General features: G+C 41.4%; 1 protein-coding gene across 11 annotated transcripts in view; it reads left to right on the top strand.

Moving 5' to 3' along the window:
* Positions 1-18,597, top strand: part of LYPD6B (LY6/PLAUR domain containing 6B) — a 232,070-nt gene that overhangs the window by 165,787 nt on the left and 47,686 nt on the right. Inside the window, exon 1 of one of the 11 annotated variants that reach the window (XM_055142168.1) lies at positions 16,294-16,435. The exons of the other annotated variants lie outside the window; for them this stretch is intronic. The gene's annotated coding sequence lies outside the window, so the exon portion shown is untranslated. Of the gene's footprint in view, positions 1-16,293; positions 16,436-18,597 lie in introns of those variants that run through there. 11 annotated transcript variants of the gene reach the window in all.

Raw genomic sequence — 18,597 nt, 5'->3', positions numbered from 1 at the left:
CATAACTGAGTGTGCTAGTTGCAGAAAATTGGGCAACAGCAAAAGGATTCCAAACAGGTAACAACCGAAACTTAGTCCAAAATAATACGTGCAACGACATGGGAGTTGGTTTTGGCAGAGATTACTTGTGCTGCATTTCTCAGGTGAAAAAGCATTGTGGGTGAAAACCATTTTGGGGGCCTGGCTTTAATTCACCACAAACAATAGAAGCCATTGAAGTTAAGCAAGAGCTGTGTCCTGTTCCCAGAGCCGAGTCCTGCGATGAGGAGCACTGCATCTCCAGCCACGGGCACACACTGGCAGCTTCCTCACCTTGCTTTTGAAGTTGCATTTCCCTTTCAACTTGAGAAACGCTTTCAATGCTTTCCTCCTGATACCGGTGCACAGCAGACAGGATCTTCTAAGCCTACCCACTCTTTTGTGAGGTCCTGAAGCCCTGTCGGGGTCCGCGGTCTTCTCTTTCTCAACAAAGGGTGTGTGCCTGAACTCACTCTAGCTGGTGGGTCTCGTCAATAAGTTCGTCAAAGGCACGCTGTCTGCACAAAGCATGCCTCCCACCTTCCCCAAAGGGATGAAAGGCGGCCTTTTAGAACTCAGTGGGATGGAAATTACTTTTCTTATTCAGCTTAGAAGGAAAAAAAAATAGCCCATCTCTCAGTTGTCATTCTTGTCTGGCTACTACAGTGGGCAGGAGATTACTCGTTTCTACATTAGCCAATTTGTACATTCCCAGGTTTGGGGGTTGGGAAGGCGAATTCCATCTACACACAGTCACCAATGGTGCAGGCAGGGGACCAGCGCCTGTGGTAAGGTAGGCTTTCCGTTCCCAGTGAGGTCTCAGCCTGGTCTTCAGGAAGAATTGTAAGGGAAGTATGTGCAGCCACTCACCCGCCCAGCTGTAGAGAGCCTCAATTTCTCTTGGCATAATTATGGGTCTGCCATGGGGATTAGAAAGCTCTGCAATTATGCAGATGACTCTCAAAGGCAGTGTGAGGTATTTTACCTCTCAAACCAAGTCCGCCCATCTCAATAACTCTCAGCAGCTAGCTGACAGTGCTGATAACTATTATAAAATTGGAGTTTTTGTGTTGGCGAATTGCTTATGAAGCTCAGAGAGCTGTGTAACTTAGTTTTAGGACATATTATACTCATGACAGAGGTGATTACAAATAAAAAGCAAGCTCTGTTGCCCAGATTAGCACAAATGCCACAGGCATCTCCCCCTAATCTCTAACTAGAATATATCATTTTGGAGGACCAGTGTTGGTGTTACCATTAACCTGGCTAACTCATGAGTAGGTTCTTGAGTGACTGTATGTAAAATTGGCATTGAAAACTCCAGATGTTTATTAAGTTAGAATTATTTGTTTAACAGCTTAAAGAAAGGTAGTTGGGTCCCTTTCATGTTCTATGTCTAGACCTCAGGCTGGTTCCTTGCTACTTCCCCCCCCCCCCCCCGCAGTGTCCAATGTACATCATCCTTAGTCCATACTGGTCTCTTACTAGGTCTGGCCCTTGGTGTCCATAGGCCCAGTATTGTTTGCTGTCCTCCTGGTCTCTGCTGTAATGCTCAGTGCTATACTAGGTCCTTTGCTCTCTTCCTTGCATGTTTCTGGTACTATGCAGTTCACCTCTCCCTGCTGCTCTTACTGTTGTTTACCCCCTTGATGTTCCTTGTTTCCTCAGCCATGTACACAGTAGAACTACTGCTTTTCTTGCTTTGTTTTTGGTTTATGAGCCACATCTGGAGATGCTCTGGGGTCACTCCTGGTTCTATGCTACAGAATTACTCCTGGCAGTCCTTGGGGGAACCATATGAGATGCCAGGGATCGAACCCAGGTTGGCTGCATGCAAGGCAAGCACCATACTTGCTGTACTTTATCTCTCCAGCCCTAGGACTGCTGCTTTTCTCAGCATCTGCTTGGACATAGGGGAGGTGTTAAAGATAAGCATTGGGGGGGTTTGGGGTGTGAGGGGGCGGGGTGGAGCTATACTGGGATTCTTGGTGGTGGAATATGAGCACTGGTGAAGGGATGGGTATTCGAGCATTGTATAACTGAGATTTAAACCTGAAAACTTTGTAACTTTGTAACTTTCCACAATAAAAAATTAAAAAAAAAAAAAGATAAGCATTGTCCATCCAAGCACTAGAGTAGGTAGGGTCCAAGAGGAAGATGATTGTCCTGTGTTCCCTTTTAAGAATTACTGTGTTCACCTATTAGCCATTTCTGTTCTCTAGAACTGACTACCTCTCATGCACTTGAGATTGAAAATAACCAGTTGTATTTAACTAGATGACCCGCACCTCTCTCTCCCTCTCCTCTTTCACTGATGAATGCCCAAAGGTCATTTGGATATACATTTTTTTTTTTATGCTGGGCCTTCCAGATATTGAAGAATTAATCGAGTTTCTAAAAAACTGTTGTTAATTCATAACTTACCATCTCTTTTTTGAAATATCTCTTGCCATCAGTTCCATTGCACACAAAGCCACACTCCCCATAACATTTTCCACCTGAAACTGCTTCATGCCATCCTGCCAGGGAATGCTACACCCAGCTTGCACTCTTGGTTTGACTAGTGTCTGTATTTGCCCATTTTTTTATATGTATGATCAGTAACCTAGTTAGAAGTTCTTTGAGATAGAGGAGATAATTCACAAAATTGTTAAGGTATCTTTCAAACCAAGCTGAAATGGAATCAACTCAATCATCTGTAGAAATCTTCCACAAAATTCAGTCACATTTGTTTATTTTGCTTGACAATAAGAAAAGAAAATGCCAGAATCGGACATCTGTCCCGTTGTGATGGCTGAAAAGGTGGATTCTGGTTGCCTCGTGCTTCGCTGAGAAGATTTAATCAGTGTTTGCTGTCAGAGAAGAGAAATGCTCTAGCTCTGGCAAAGACACTGTCTGTCTCAATAAACACAGTTAAGGTGATGGTAGGCCCGGTGTGAAAAGCAAGGAGAACACTTTTTTATGATCGGAATACAAAAAGACAGATTTACTGGGGCCGCTGCCCAGCTTTTCTCTGAAAATTCCTGATTCAGCGGGCAGTGCTGTCTCAGGAACAACGTTATATGCTGTTATACAAGTCAGACCTGCAAATTTAATGATCCTCTGCTTCTCGGTCATAATTCTTGGGCAACTGTGAGAATTCCAAACTTAGAGCACTGCTTTATCTTCTCCCAAGATAAAAGCCCCTTTTTTTCTTAAGGTGGGATTTTGGTGATGCTGATGGAGGTGGTAGGATTTCATTTCCCCATTCTAGTCTACAAAGAGAGACTGAAATAAAGAGGCAATAAATAAAATAGACAAGATTGGGGCCAGAGAGACAGTTCAGTGGTTACAGTTTCAGTATTTGCCTTACACACAGGCCGACTCAGGTTTGATCCCCGGTATCCCATATGGTCCCCTGAGCACTGCCAGGAGTGTTCCTGCATGCAGAGCCAGGAGCAATCCCTAAGAATTGCCAGGTGTGGCCCCCAACCCCCCCTCCCCACAGCCCACTAAAATAAGAAAGAGTGGAAGTGAATTGAAAAGAGCATTAGCCAGGTGTTTTTCATATTAGAATTCCTTTGGTATTGGCAGGAGGTTTAACACTAAAACAAGTTCTTGGTGTGCCCAACTCCCACAGCCCTGCGACCGCCACCATGTTCCCACTGCTTGTGGGACCAGGGACTAGAACTATGACGCCTTGGATACTTTAAGCTATGAAACCCTTTACCCAAATGAAATTTTCTAACACAGCTTGGTAAAACTTATGTTACAAACATCAGCATTTGGAATTTGGGGGGACTGTTTCCCACAGTCATAGCTCAAGGTCTGGCTGAATCCTGGTTTCTGGTCAATGGGCAGTTGGTGATTTTTCTTTTCTGAGTTTACAGTTTCCCACGTTTTCACTCTCAGCCATAGTAAGGGAAGATTGACACAAAAACGGTGTTAAAGTAGTCAGCATAATGTTTACATATGTGTTTATGTTGTGAAGTGATGATCACAATGAAATTAACACTTTTATCACCACATACTAGTTTTTGTAATGGTGAATACATGTAGAGCTACTTTATCGGCAAGTGTCAGGTATACATTCCAGTATTACTAACTCTTGTTATATGCGGTGCATTAGGTCCCCGGACTCATTTGATAACCAGGAGTTTATAAGCTGCCCTTGGCGATATTTTTTTTCTTTTATTTCACCATGTCCTTGTCCCCTGCCCCCCACCCCCCAACCTCTGGCAATCACCCTTCTTGTCTCTATTTCTTTAATTTAGACATATTTTTTGTTTCTATTTATAAGTGATACCACATAGTATTTGTCTTTGTGTTTAGCTTATTTCACTTAATATGATCCCTCCAAGTTCGTCTGCATTTTTGTTAATGGCAGGATTTTCTTCCTTTTTTTTTTTTTTTGCTTTATGGGTCACTCCTGGCTCTGCACTCAGGAATCACTGCTGGCGGTGCTCAGAGGACCACATGGGATGCTGGGAATCAAACCCGGGTCAGTCGCGTGAAAGGCAAACGCCCTATCTGCTGTACTATTGCTCCAGCCCCGATTTTCTTCTTTTTTCGACTGAATAATATACCACACATATATACCAATAAAATACATAGTACATTCATGCTTTGGTGGACTCTTAGAGTGCCTTCATGTCTTGGTTACTGTGAATAATCCTACAGTGAACATGGTGGTGGAGATACCTTTTGGAGATACAGATTTTATTTATTTACTTGTTTATTTTTTATTGTATAGCCACAAGTAATAGTGCTGTATTATTTGGTAGATGTTGTTATTTTTACATCATTCTTTCCCATGATGGCTGTACCAATGTCTATTCCCACAAACAGTGCATATAAATTGCCCTTTTCCCAGCATCCTCCCAGCATATAACTCTGATCTTTTGGTAGTAGCCATTCCAGCAGTGAGAGGTGATATCTCATGGTTTTGATTTGCATTTCTTTGATTATTAATGTTGAGCTTCTGCCATATACCTGTTAACCACTCATGTGGGAAACTATGTATGCAGGTCCTTTGAACATTTTAAAATCAGATGACGATGAAGATTATAATGATGGTTGTTGCTGTTACTGACTTACATGAGTTCCTTAAATGTTTTGGATATGAACTCCTTGTAAGATACTGCTTTGCCTAGAAAGATTCTCATTTCATAGGAAGCCTGGCCTCTGTTTTGCTGATGGTTTCCTAACTTAAAAAAAAAGGGGCATTTTTTTTAATTCCCAAATTAAAATAGTTAAGAATGCCCCTTCAGGGACCTCCTCTGCTCTGAGTCCTTGGACCAGGGGAGTAGAACAATGAAGCCACAGATACTGTAAGCTGTGAAACCCTTTACCCAAATGAGATTTTCTAACACAGATTGGTAAAATTTATGTTGCAAACATCAGACTTCTTATTTAGCATGTGTGAAGGTTTCGAGCTCCTCCCATCTTCTCTGCAGCGACCCCCCCCACCTCCTTCTGATAAGAGGCTGGCTGATGCAGCAAGCACACAGGGCTAGCCTGAAAGAGCAGGTAATTTGACCTTTGTCCGTCTTGAATCCTAAAAACTGCACAAAATTTACACATTTTAAGTCGCCCCTTAAAACCCATTATCAGCTTGCAAACGCCTATCATTCTTCTCTTTACGGGCCCTCTACTTTCTAACCGGAGTGTTACTTCCTGTACTACTCAGTGATTTGCATATGAAATTGGGAGATGGTTCTGTAAAGCTGACCTGCCTCAGTGTGGCAAATTTCCCACCACCCCCTTGATCCCAGAAACCCTGACTCTTTGTTCCTAACTTCTACCCCTCTAATGCCCCAACTATACCCTGACTTCTTAATTGTTAATTCCTAACTGTGGATTGTGATGTAGAGTTATAGAACTAAACATGAGGGCAAGTGGGGCAGTGTCACAAAGAACTTGGCGATGCAAGGAGGTTTCTGAATACACAATGACCAAAGATGAATTCAGAATCAACTGTGTAATTGATGTCGGTGGGCCCCACAGGTGACTTACGTGAAGCGGGGAGGAGAAAGACGGTCACTTTCTCCCCAACCGCCTCTACCACCCGGGACCCAGAGTTACTGGGTTCTTGTCTTCGCTCGTGGAAAAGAATTTCAGGAGTAGACAGGCAGTGAAGTAAATAGATTTTATTCAGAGGTTTCTGAGAGAGGGAGGAAGGATAAGTGGGAGAGAGAATAGTAAGAATAACGCGCTCAAGAGAGAATGCGGGCTTTTCCAAGGGTGGAGGAAGCCCTACACACATCCTAGCACTGGATACGAAAGCATGAAAGTACACATTTCAATGGGGGAGATGCGGGCGACACATGTGCTCGGGTACCACATGTGCTCGGCCACGTGGGCACAAGCAGCACAAGGGCTCAGGCAGCATATGCCCGCCCTTCCTTTGTTCAAGGTGTCTTTTATAGGGTTTCTTCAACCTGCCCCCACCCACATGGGGTTTCTTTCCAGGTAAAAGTTCGTTGCTAAGGTTACCAGGGAGGTTGGGAGTGGTGATGGCCTTCTTTGGGGAACCTCCTAGGAAGGGGTCCATTATCCTCAGGGTCTACAGATGGTTTCCTCTGGGTCTTTTGTTTTCTTGAATCTGCAAGTCTTAAGAATCTCCTTTCCAGAGACTCTGTTAAATCTCAATTTTCATTGCCAAGGACCTTTCCCTATCTACCTGCCTACATCATAATGAATTCGAGGTGCTTCTGGCAGTGCTTGCCTGCATTGCATCTCTTAGGCAAAGAGAGGCTGCAAGTCAAAAAATATTTAAGCCCTGTATAACACCAACACAAATCAACTTCCTATTCGATCATTTCGGTCTACTTTCAAAAATAGTTTAAAAGACAAAAACTGAACTCCTAACTTCAAATTTCTGAATGTTCCATGACTATATGATTTTTCCAATAAACCCTAATACAGATGCATCTTGAAAATACTGAGGGTTTGGTTTTATATCATCGCATTAAAGCAAATATTGTAGTACATTTGTTGAAGATTTCTGTTTCACAGTGCATACAAAATTTATGTTTATGGGCCAGAGAGATAATACAGGAAGTTAGGTGCTTGCCTTAGGTCAACCACAGTTCAATCCATGGCACCTCATATGGTCCCCTGAGCACCTCTAGGAGTGATCCCGGAGAACGGAGCCAGGATTAAGACCCATGTATCATAGGGTATGGCTCAACTCCACTTCTTCCCCAAACAAAGATTTTTGTTTTCTCCAAGTGTATAGTAATACCATGTCTTTTTAAAAAGGTACCTTGCTTAACTAAATGTACAGCCATGAAGTGAGTACATGCCATTGGGAAAAATGATGCTGATAGACTTGCTTGCCACAAACCTTCAGTCTGTAAATCATGCAACATCTGGGGAAGCACCATAAAGCAAAAGGCAGTTCAACGGGATGCGTCTGAGCTCAGTATATTTCAGTGCTTCATATCCCCCTCCTCTGCCTCCAAGCACCTGGTATTTGTCCATCTGGTTTTCCTCCTTTTCCTATGAAGACAACATGCTTTTGGCTACCTCCCTGTATTTTTTTATAACTTACCCTGCTGGTCCTTCCACATTTCCTCTTTGCCTTCCCACAGTACTTAGCAAGGAGGCAACATGGTGTGGCAACAGAATTACAGAACAGGGAGACATGAGGCTAAGATCCTGGGGTTCTGCCTCTTCTTTAAAGGTGCCATTGTCTGAGTTTGTTGACCTCTTTGGGTCAGTTTCTTCATCTGTAAAGTGGGGTTAACATTGAAGTATCTCCTTTGCCTATCTGACTGCGTAGTTTTAAGAATTAAAAGACATGACTGAGCTTTATCTACTTTAAGCACCTTTCATTTTCCAGATTTTTTCTCTAATAAAATGGTATTATTATAATATAGTACTATCATTTTTCACTTACTATATCCTACAGCAGTTATTTTTGTTATTAGTCATACTGTATCCTATATTTACTCCAGTCATCCTAATGTGTAATGTCTAATTATCACCTGGATGGCATTTAGGTTGATTCCATGTTTTGGCTATTATGAATAATACAGCTATGAACATAGGGGTGCAGCTGTTCTGGCAAAGTAGTGTTTTCATATCCCTGGATAAATGTCTCGAAGTGTGGTGTTGCTGTTTCATGCGTTATTCTCAGTTTTATTTTTTTAAGGAATCCACATGGCATCTTACACAGAAGCTAACAAATTTGCATTCCCACCAACAGTGCACCCGGGTTTCTTTGTCTTCACCTCCTGACCAACATGTGTTCCTTCTACCTGTTCTCCTCAGTATGAGGTGATAGCACACTGTGGTTTTAGTTTGCATTTCTCTCATGATAATGGATATGGAACATTGTTTCTCATATGTCTATAAACCATGTTTATATCTTCCTTGGAGAAGTGCATATTTTGGTCTTTGTCCATATTTTTGACTTGGCTTTCTGACTTTTTGCTGGTGAGTTGTGTGAAAGGTTTTTTTTTTTTTTTTTTTTGTATATCACTAAGAGGGCTGGAGCAATAGCACAGCAGGTAGAACGTTTGCTTGATGCGTGCACACGGCCAACCCCAGTTTGATTCCTCTGTCCCTCTCAGAGAGCTCGGCAAGCTACCGAGAGTATCTCGCCCACATGGCAGAGCCTGGCAAGCTCCCCGTGACGTATTCCATATGCCAAAAACAGTAACAACAAGTCTCACAATGGAGATGTTACTGGTGCCCGCTGGAGCAAATTGATGAGCAACAGGATGACAGTGATATCACTAAGAGTCACTATCACTGTCACTGTCATCCTTTTGCTCACCAATTTGTTCGAGTGTGCACCAGTAATGTCTCCATTGTGAGATTTGTGTCAGATGTATAAGGGAAACATTTCTTCTCCCAGTTGCTTGGTTGTCTTTTTCTGCATGAGTAGTAGTTTTTTTCACAATGTAAAAGCTTCTTGACTTGAAGTAGTCCCATTGGTGTATCATTGCCATTGGAGTTTAGTCTCCTCAGACCATTTCAAATGTCAAGATTATGGGGTAGATCACCTACATTTTCTATTATGCATTTTATATAGTATCTACATCTTTGATCCATTTTGAGATCATTTTGATTTATGCTATTAAGTAGTGATAAATTATTCTCTCTGTCTCTCTCTCTGTGTGTGTCTCTCTCTCTCTCTGCCACATGGATAACCAGTTTTCCAATTGGTATCTTTCTCTCACCATTGTATTGTGAGGATCGGGCCCAGGACAGAACACAAGAATCTATTTAGCTTTCTTAAGACTCTTTTTACAGGAGCCCGCATTCTAGAATAACTTGATTTTCTGCCTCTGAGCAAGGAATTCAGATACAGGCACCCCGGTTCGCAAGAACGGTGGTGGTCAGACCAGATAATCAGACCCATGTCACATGACCCATATCACAAGACCCAGGACTGCCCCCAGAACCGGGACATTCCTGAATATTGGCGCGAATACTGATCTCTAAAACCATAGGCTAAGGAGTGATGTCCTTTTAAATGGATTGGTTAAGAAAGTTTGCAATATTACAAATCTATTGGCTATGAAATGCGCGGGCTCTGCTGTAACAGCCGGGGAAGGCCTATATAAGATCTCCTTTGGAGAAGCTCGGGGTCTTTTGCCTAACCTGCTGGACCTGCGTGTCTGTGTAGGCGGCTGGACCCTGGCTAGCCAGTCTTACAATAAACCCTGCTTGCTGTTTGCAGTCTCTGGAGTCTCTTTGTCGTTATAGGGAGATCTCTATCGGAGCCCTAACAGTATGATCTTGGCCCCTTTGTCATCTTATTGCTATTGTAACTTTGTAGCGTTTTGTGTGTGTGTGTTTATTTGTTTTGGTGGGGCGGGGGCGGGGGGGGGGGAGGGACACACTTGACAGTGCTTAGGACTTACTCCTGGGTCTGTGTTCAGAGATCACTCCTGATGGGGCTTTTAGGGGACCATATGCAGTACTGGGGACAAAACATGGTTCAGCTGCATGCAAGACAAGTACTATCTCTCCAAGCCCTATAGAAAATTTGAAGTCAGGACGCATGATGCACTGATTTTCCTTTTCCCTCACAATTGCTTTGGCTATTGGGGGGGTCTTTGTTGTTCCATACATGTTTTAGACTTGCTTTATATATTTCTTTTAAAAAATTCCATTGGTAGTTTGACACTGATGGAGTTGCATCTGAAGATTCTTTTAGGTGAAATAGTCATTTTATTGCTGTTCATTTTCCAAACCAAGAATACTGGGTATCTATTTGTATCTTTTATTTGTTTAAACAGTTTCTTACAGTTTTCAGTCTATAGATCTTTCACCTGTTTTTGTTTGGGGTTTACTTCTAAGCATTTATCTTTTTTTAATGCAATTATAAATGGGATGATTTTTAATTTCCCCTTACTTTAAACTATTGTGTATGGAAATGCAAAAGATTTATGCCTGTTGATTTTTATATCCTGTGTCTTTCCTACTTTGTTAATAATTTCTAGACTTTCTTGTAGAGTTTTTAGTATTTTTTGAATACATTATCATTTCTTTTACAAATGACAATCATTTTACTTCCCTTTTAAAAAAATGAATTTCCTTTATTTATTTCTTGCCTACTTGTTCTGGTATCAATACTATGTAGACTAACAGAGGTGATTGTGGATATTTTGATTTGTCTTTTTTCCAGTTGTTGTTCCAGTGTTTGGGCAGTTGTATTATTTCCATAGATTTCCTCTGAAATACTGCTTTTTCTGCATTCTGTAGGCTCTGATAGCTTATTTCTTCATTAACCAGGGAATTATTCAGACTATTAGTCCCCACATATTGGAGGTTTTTCTCATTTTCTTTTTGTTGTTGATCTATAGCCTCAAGCCACTGTGATGATCTGACTTTTGAAGCAAGGTAAATGATTTTGGGGATACCCTCTCAAAACTCAATTCAAAGTAGAGCTGAGTTTCAGAACCAGTAGGAGTAAACCTGGCATTCAATCCTTGAGTCTGTGGAACCTCTTTAACAATTGGTTGTGGATTCTCCCAACCAAGGGGAAGTTACATCTCAGTGACTGAGAGCACCAGTCAGGCTCTCAGAACTGTGCTGGGATTGGATGAAGAGACTGTATCAAGCCAAAACAGTGAGACAGTACTTTGCTGACTTCAGAAGGTTACATATTTTAAGTCTATGTAACTTTGCACTCACCTTTTTTCTAGTTAAATGTGCTCCCTAAAAATTGGTTCTTGGGAGCTCGAGCTATAAATAGAACAATGGGTAGGGGCTTGGCTTTCACTTAGTTGACCTGGATTCAATCCCTGGCATCCCATATGGTCCCCCAAGCACTGCCAGGTGTAATTCCTGAATGCAGAGCCAGAAGCAACCTTTTTGCATCACTGAATGTGGCCCCCCATAAAAAAATTGGTAATACCCATTGTAAGAGTGAATGCTTCTAGTGCTTTAGTAAGTGGATGGCAAATACTTCTTCTATTCCAAAATAAGATACTTCAATAAAAGTATCTTATTTTGGAATAGAGGGAAATGTATTATTTTTAGTAGATAGCTAGATATGACTTAGTGAAAATAAGTATGCTGTGATAAAGTCTGATCAGGGAAGCAGGAAAATGCTGGGTACAACTTTCTGCACTGGAGATTTAATTTGCTATGGGTAATTAGTTAAATTGGATTTCCCCACTCCAAGTGTTACATTTCCGGTGTTATTAGAAGAATTGAAAACTGTTCTGAGGGGTAAAATTCCTAAACTAAGAATGGGGGTGGACATTGGAGCTGTCAAATTTGCTGCAAATCCTCAAAGTACCAAGCTACCCATTTTCTAAACTAGAACATGTAGACAGTGTCTTCACAAGATATCTAGTTACTGCTGCAAATCTTACGGCTTGTTTGCACCCTTTCATTTATTCTGGTATGTACAAAATATTCAGTCAGCATTTATTTTCCTTTTTTTAACTTTGCTTAAATTTTTTTATTCTTGGGATATTTCCTCTACTGGGAAAAAGTAAATGTGAAATACACATACATACATATATGTATATATGTGCCACTTTGTTCTGTGAACCTCTGTGCATTGTCTCAGCATAGATAATGTATTTTACAACCTACTCCAAGCTAGGAATCACTAGAAAAGTAAATGTAATGCTTTGTAATTCATTGACCCTCTGACAACTGCCTCATGATAGAGAGTTTTATATAATCGTCTTCATCATTTACTCAAGTTACATGAATGGACCCTTCTTTTTTCTTCTTTTTTCCAGATGTACAAATATCTTGGCCTTCTTGATTATTTACTTATTTTGTTTGTTTTCTGATTGACCTAATTTTCATTAGTCCTCATCCTGTTTTGTCTGTAAGCAGTGTGGAAAATACAAGAAGGTAGGATTTAACTCAGCCAACTAAAGGAAGCTCTGTTTCCTCTGGTTTAAAAAAGTCTTTTTAATTGATTCTATTTATCTTGGGAAACTGTGGGTTTTTTGAGCCGTTCTTATTTCTCAGAAAGGTGTCCCAGTGGAAGGGAAGGATTGGGTGTCCCAGTGGCGGGGGCCAGACCTTATGTTGTGGACAATACAAAGTTTGTAGAGTCAGATTTTGTATTGTCCTCTGCATTTTGGATATCCTCTCTGACAGTATGTCCTATGGCATGACCCCGTGACTCCTGGTGTCCTCTCCTGCCAAAATCTGTTGCTTGAGCAATGTGTGGTCTTCTCTCTGAGCAAAGAACAAGTCTCATATTTTCATTCTAGTTCTTTGTAGAGTGCACAGTAGGTACTCAAAAATGCTCATTGTGTGAATATGAGGAACATTCCTACCATTCAGTTTAGAAGTTTATTTGCTTAACACGTCAGCTGGATCAAGCATATATTTGGATTGAGGATGCCAAAGTATGACATTTCTAATCCAGTGCTCAACATAATTACCCACACAAAAGGAAGCCAAATACATGAATTACATTCATCACTGCACGCCTATGCCACAGCTGCAGAGCACTGCCAAATCTTCTTAGAACTGTCCTCAGGGCCCAGTGAACTCAGGGGGATTCTGATGCCCTCGTTTCTATTTTTCTTCATGATCTTTATTGTTGTCAAACCATACAAAGCAGAGGTTCCCAAACTCCTGGGCCTGCTGGCTCCTTTTCAGGGAAGAAATCACTCTGTAAATCTCCTGGAAATTTACCTTCTTTAAGGTAGCAAACACCCTTCCATTGAACTTGAGGCTCCTAATACCCCCTCCTCTGGTCTCATGCCCTCCAGAGACTACCCACTTTTAGAAAAACTGGTGGAGTTAACTAAAAGTCTAACCAAAGGCAGCGGGTGTGTGGTGGTGGTAGGGGTGAGGGTTGCCAGTGTTTTTTCATATACAGACACTTGGTAGGTGTCATTAAGAGGGTCCATTCTTGAGATTCTGGAATTTTCCTCCAAGGATTTCATAAGTTACTGAATCTTTTGGTTTTCCTAGTGGAAGTTCCTAATTCAGTGCCAGTTTGATAACTTTCCTTGAGTATTTCAGCTTCTCTCTCTCTCTCTCTCTCTCTCTCTCTCTCTCTCTCTCCTCTCTCTCTCTTCTCCCTCTCTTCTTCACTCTCTCTCTTTCCCTACCTCCCTCCATATTCATAGATGTTAAATGATATAAGTCAATTATGAGAGCCCAGATCACTGTTTCTGGAAATATATACTGAGCTCTAGGCAATTGGCCACTCACAAGAACTGATCTTTTCCACACTTGCATTTCAGGATAGAATACAAATGCGCATTCCTGGGCAAGTACTTTTGTTCCTTTTACTTCTTCAATCCATTGTCCCTGAAAAGAAAACATGACTTAATTTTGCCCCTCCTTTCCCCAAACCATTGTATCCATCATGTGTTTGAGTCTCTGTTTTGGGCTGAGCCCGTTGCTTGAGTTGAAAGATCACCCATCTTCACTATGAACCCTGTGAGTCAAGATACACCTCCTTTGCCACATGCATCCTTCTTCCCGTGTGAAGAATCCCACCCTAAGTTGTTGCCCTGACCTTTGGACCACTCACAGATTAGCAGCAAGTTTTCCCACCCCCACCACACCCCCAGTGGACCGATTGTCTGAAATCACGGAGGAGAGCATTTACAGTCTGAAGCCCCAAACTTGAACAGTCTCACATTAACCTGGAAAAGTAGCTCAGTGATTGTCATCTGCTGACACACCGCCCACAGACAAGGAGCCAGAGTTCTAGGCCAGCTGGGCCTCCCAGGAGTGGAGCAGGAATTAAAAAAAAAAAAATCTCTCCCCGATGAGAGCAATTAGAACAAGGAGAGCAATTAGAAAGGCTCCCTGAGCCAGTTCATAATTTGCTTAATCATGCTTTCTTTGCTGAACTATGGTGTTTGGCTTTGGGGGCTTTAGGAGAAAAGCGAACGTGCAAGGAGCAAAAGGAAAGGAAGCAATGAGGAAGTAAGAGCCTACACTGATGCTCCTTCCTGGTGGGTTTGGAGTTGATGCGGAAGAAGGCGTGTGCCATCAATGTCCAGGTGTAGAGGAAAAGAAGCCAGTTTGGAAGGTGGCTCCGCTGGGCCTTGTTTGGGGGAGAATATAGTGAGATCACAGAAGGAAACAGCTGGGAAGTTCCAGAAACCTTTTTATGTAAGCCCAGAATTTGAATAATGCACTAAATGGAGTGTAGTGCATATATTTAAATATTTATGTACAAATGGCTGTCATTTCTCAGCCAGCTCTGCCATGGTCCCATGACTTGATACAATTGTTTTTAAATGATCATTTTCTAGATGCTAGAAAGGCATTGTATAGAAGAAGATTAGACTCACAGCAAATCAAAGGAAATTCAGAAGAGACTATTACAAACCAAATATACCCATCAAAGCAAAGAATTTTTGAAGGCAGTATAGGGTAGGAATAAAGATGGAGGAGTTTGGAGTTGGACCTGAATTTAAATTTAGCCATGCTTCATCAGCTTTGAGGCATTGTGTAAGTTACTTTTCTTCTCCTTAAACTTCAAATTCTTCACCTATAAAGTGGTGATAAATAAGAGAATCTGCTTCATAGGGCGTGTTGTGAGAAATAACTAATGATCATAGGTGCCTGATACCTAAAAACCCACAGTGTATGTGTGGAGGAAACTGTTAAGAAAATCCTTGGAAAATCTCAAGACTATGAGCAGAAACTGTATTTTAGGGACTGAAAGCTATGACAGGGAACATAAAGCTGCCTGGCACACAGTAGGTGCCCCATAAATATTGATTAAATAATTGAATAGCCTCAGTTTAACTTTCTGTGGCTTCAGTTATCTGTAGTCAACTGAGATCCAAAAATATTCAGTGGAGTGAGAGGTGGTGGTAGAAGGAGGGCTTGCACATATCTTTTGTTATAGTACATCGTTACGTTTGTTCTATTGAATTACTTTTCATTGTTTAACCTCTTATCATGCCTAGTTTATAAATTAAACTTTATTTTCAATATATGTCACAAAAACGATCAATAGAATTTGGCCCTATCCATGATTTCAGGCCTGTACTATAGTCTGGGAATGGCTCCCTGTGAAGGTAAGAAGGATGTAGATGTGTCTAGTCTAAACATGTATAAACTGGATGATTTTATGAAGTTAATGAGAATGTGTTTTATTTAATGTTTTGTTTGTTTTTAGGCCATGTCTTGCTGTACTCAAGGCTTACTCCTGGCTCTGTGCTCAGAATCACTGCTGGTGGGGCACAGGGGACCATATGCAGTGCCAGAGGGTGCCAGGGACCAATCAGGGTTGATCTTAAAGCCTATACTAGCTTCCTAGGCTGTAAAATGTGCATTCTTAAATGAGGAAAATATCATGAAAGAAAAAAAAAAAGTGGGCCAACTCTGAGTTTGATAAAGGTGTGTTTTCCAAGCGATTAGCCATGAAAGTGTTTAGACTTTCATTTTCTATTAGGGACCCCGTTTGATTTATTCCCTTCCCTCCAATGAAGTGACTTGGTACCGTTGGAGTGGGAGAGGGGCCGCGTTGTTGTGTCTTCCGGGCCCTACGTTCCCAGTTCCTTTACTCTCCGGTTTTGGCTAATGCTATGAAGAGACACTGAAGGAGAGAGGAAAGCAAACATTTTAATTCCTGATTGTAAACCCTGTCCTCCCATTTACTTCTATTTCCTAACAGCTTAATATCTCCCAAGAGGTGGAAAAGAGCGGCTCAGAGATGTCAAGAGTCTGAAGCGCCGCTGCCTCCCCAGCTGTAAACAGCCTCCACCTGGGGTCTCTTTGAAACTCACTTGTCAAGCTGTGGCCTGGTAGCTTCTGCCCTGGCCTGTGTGCTCCGCCCCGGGTTCTAGGCCCTTGCCCCCCGGGTGGGAACTCGATGGATGGTCTCTGCCTAACTCTCGCCTGCAGCCATTTCTCAGTCAGGAGGTGATGAGCAGACGCTGCCTTCAGAGGGAGACCAGAGGAAGACGCGCACAGTTGCCAAAGGAAGGAATGCAGTTGTGGGACCTCCTAGCTGCAGGATTATGTAAATCACTCAGCACCAGCAAAATCGCAGTTATGAAAGGCAGTAGTTTCCGTTGGTACCAGAGCTAATTAGTCTGAGGAAAATGGTGACGGGGGATTCTGTAACTTCTCAGGAGGTTTCCTCATAGAGCCTTTTGAGCACACTAGCGTCTCTGAGGTTCCACGTGGGGAGCTCATGTTTATTGAGTGTGTACTTGTCTTCCAGACATTATTCTGAGGGGTCGAGACATGTTAACGCACTCATCTGGGGTCATTAATTTTTATTATCTTCATTACAGGAAAAAGGAGGTGCAGCACAGGGAGGGCAAGGAACTTGCCCAATGTAACACTCACTCTCCTAAGACTTGATTCCACATGTAAAAGAAAAAAAAATTGAAAAGCTGAGAAATAGCCTGGGTCTGGCAAAGTCTTTAGCATGTCACTCACCGAAATCACGGAAATCCCCCTCACCCTCACTAAAGGGTGAGGAAGGGCTGCGTCCTTGCCTATGCGGGTGGATTAGAGGCTCCCCTTTGCGACGCCCGCAGGCCCTGGCGAGGTGGCAGGCTGACTTGCCACTTTTCCTCCTCTTGCCTGTTTGAAAGTCTGATATCTGGGATTCAGATTCTTCACCAGAATCTTGGGGTTGCAGAGTTACTTTTATGATATTTTAAAGAGCCTACCTGATTAAAACTTGTGCTTTTATTTACTTATTAGCCCACATTGTTTAGGGGCAACAAAATACACGAGGCCTAAGTTTTACATCAGTCAAAGTGACATAAATTACTTGTTATTAATATAACAAGTAATTTTTCATGGATTAGACACGGTCCATGGCAATTGGGCCTTGTTTCATAACTCTAAAAACATGTGATATTAACATAGTTTAGATAAATCCTTTCCAAATATGAAATGTAGGATCTGGAATGAGGACCTCTGGAGGCAAAACAGTGATATCCTCTGGTGCCTATTATCTCACAAGGTGTGGCTCATGTGTTGACTTAGCAGCATATCACAGCCTCCTCTGATCAAAAGGATGCTTCTGTTCTGAAGGAAGGCAGTGTTTCTCTGCTGCTTATCTTCCTTACCTTCATCCTTAATCTGCTGTTACTGCAGACAGCTGTGGATGCGTTCTCACCTCTTTAGAGGACTTTGCAAAATGTAATTACCGTGGTGAATTGTCTGGGTTCCACAATCACTGCTATCAGCTGCTACATTTCAAGGCTTAAATAAAAGTGCTAGTTGGTATCATCTGCTCCTTGAATTTTCCACACCCCTGGTCTGTTATAGCAACCAGCTTTAACTCTATAGTAGGTGTTTAACCATAAACTCGAGTTTAAATGGAACATTTTGTTTTAATTCTTAGATTTGCACTAATGTGGATAAAAGTCAAAATGATGAAATGATATATACCTTAAGAAGTTTCCTTCCCACTTCTGTCTTCTTATATTATATTTTAACCCCTTCCTTTTATCTATAGTGTTCCCATAGTTTCTTACTATGCTTATGCATATCATTAAGCAATATCAATTTTTATTCTATTCCTATTTTATTCTATTCCTAAACAAAAGGTGATATAAACTAGAATTTTTAAAACTTCTATTCATAGTGGAATACAGGAAGTATTCTTATTTTGAAGTAACAAAATTATATATATCTCTTTAGATTTTTATATATGTACTTGTTTATAGATGGATGTTTGGATTGTTTCCAATCATTTGCTTTTATAAGCAGTGCTGCTTACTCTTAAGATAATAAGTCACTGGGTATGCGTGCAGGTCTATTTGTAGAACAAATTCTCAGAGGGGAGATTTGGGATCAGTGATAAATGCAATTGAAATTTTAATAATATTTCCAAATTGCTCCTTGGGGATTTCATTCCCATTAGCAATATATGAAAGTGCCTGATTTCCCATGGTATGCTCAAAAGAGACTTGGAAAATATTTTTTACCTATCGAACTAGCAAACTCTACGAATTAGTTTCATTTTGCATCTTCTTGTTTTAGAAAGTGCCTAACTTTTCTATGATTTTCCTTTTTTTACAATCCCTCACCTATTTTTTACAAATAAAACTCACCACCCTATTTCCCCATTTTTTTCACTGAAGTAAATTTGGCACACTTCCTTAGTTTTAGGTCTATAATGTAGTGATTAAACCTTTATATTCATTGTGAAGAGATTAC

The sequence above is a fragment of the Sorex araneus genome, chromosome 1 (genome assembly GCF_027595985.1).
Source record: "Sorex araneus isolate mSorAra2 chromosome 1, mSorAra2.pri, whole genome shotgun sequence".
Classification (NCBI taxonomy): domain Eukaryota; kingdom Metazoa; phylum Chordata; class Mammalia; order Eulipotyphla; family Soricidae; genus Sorex; species Sorex araneus.
Note: the sequence above shows the minus strand (reverse complement) of the source record. Positions and strands in the feature narration are given on the sequence as shown.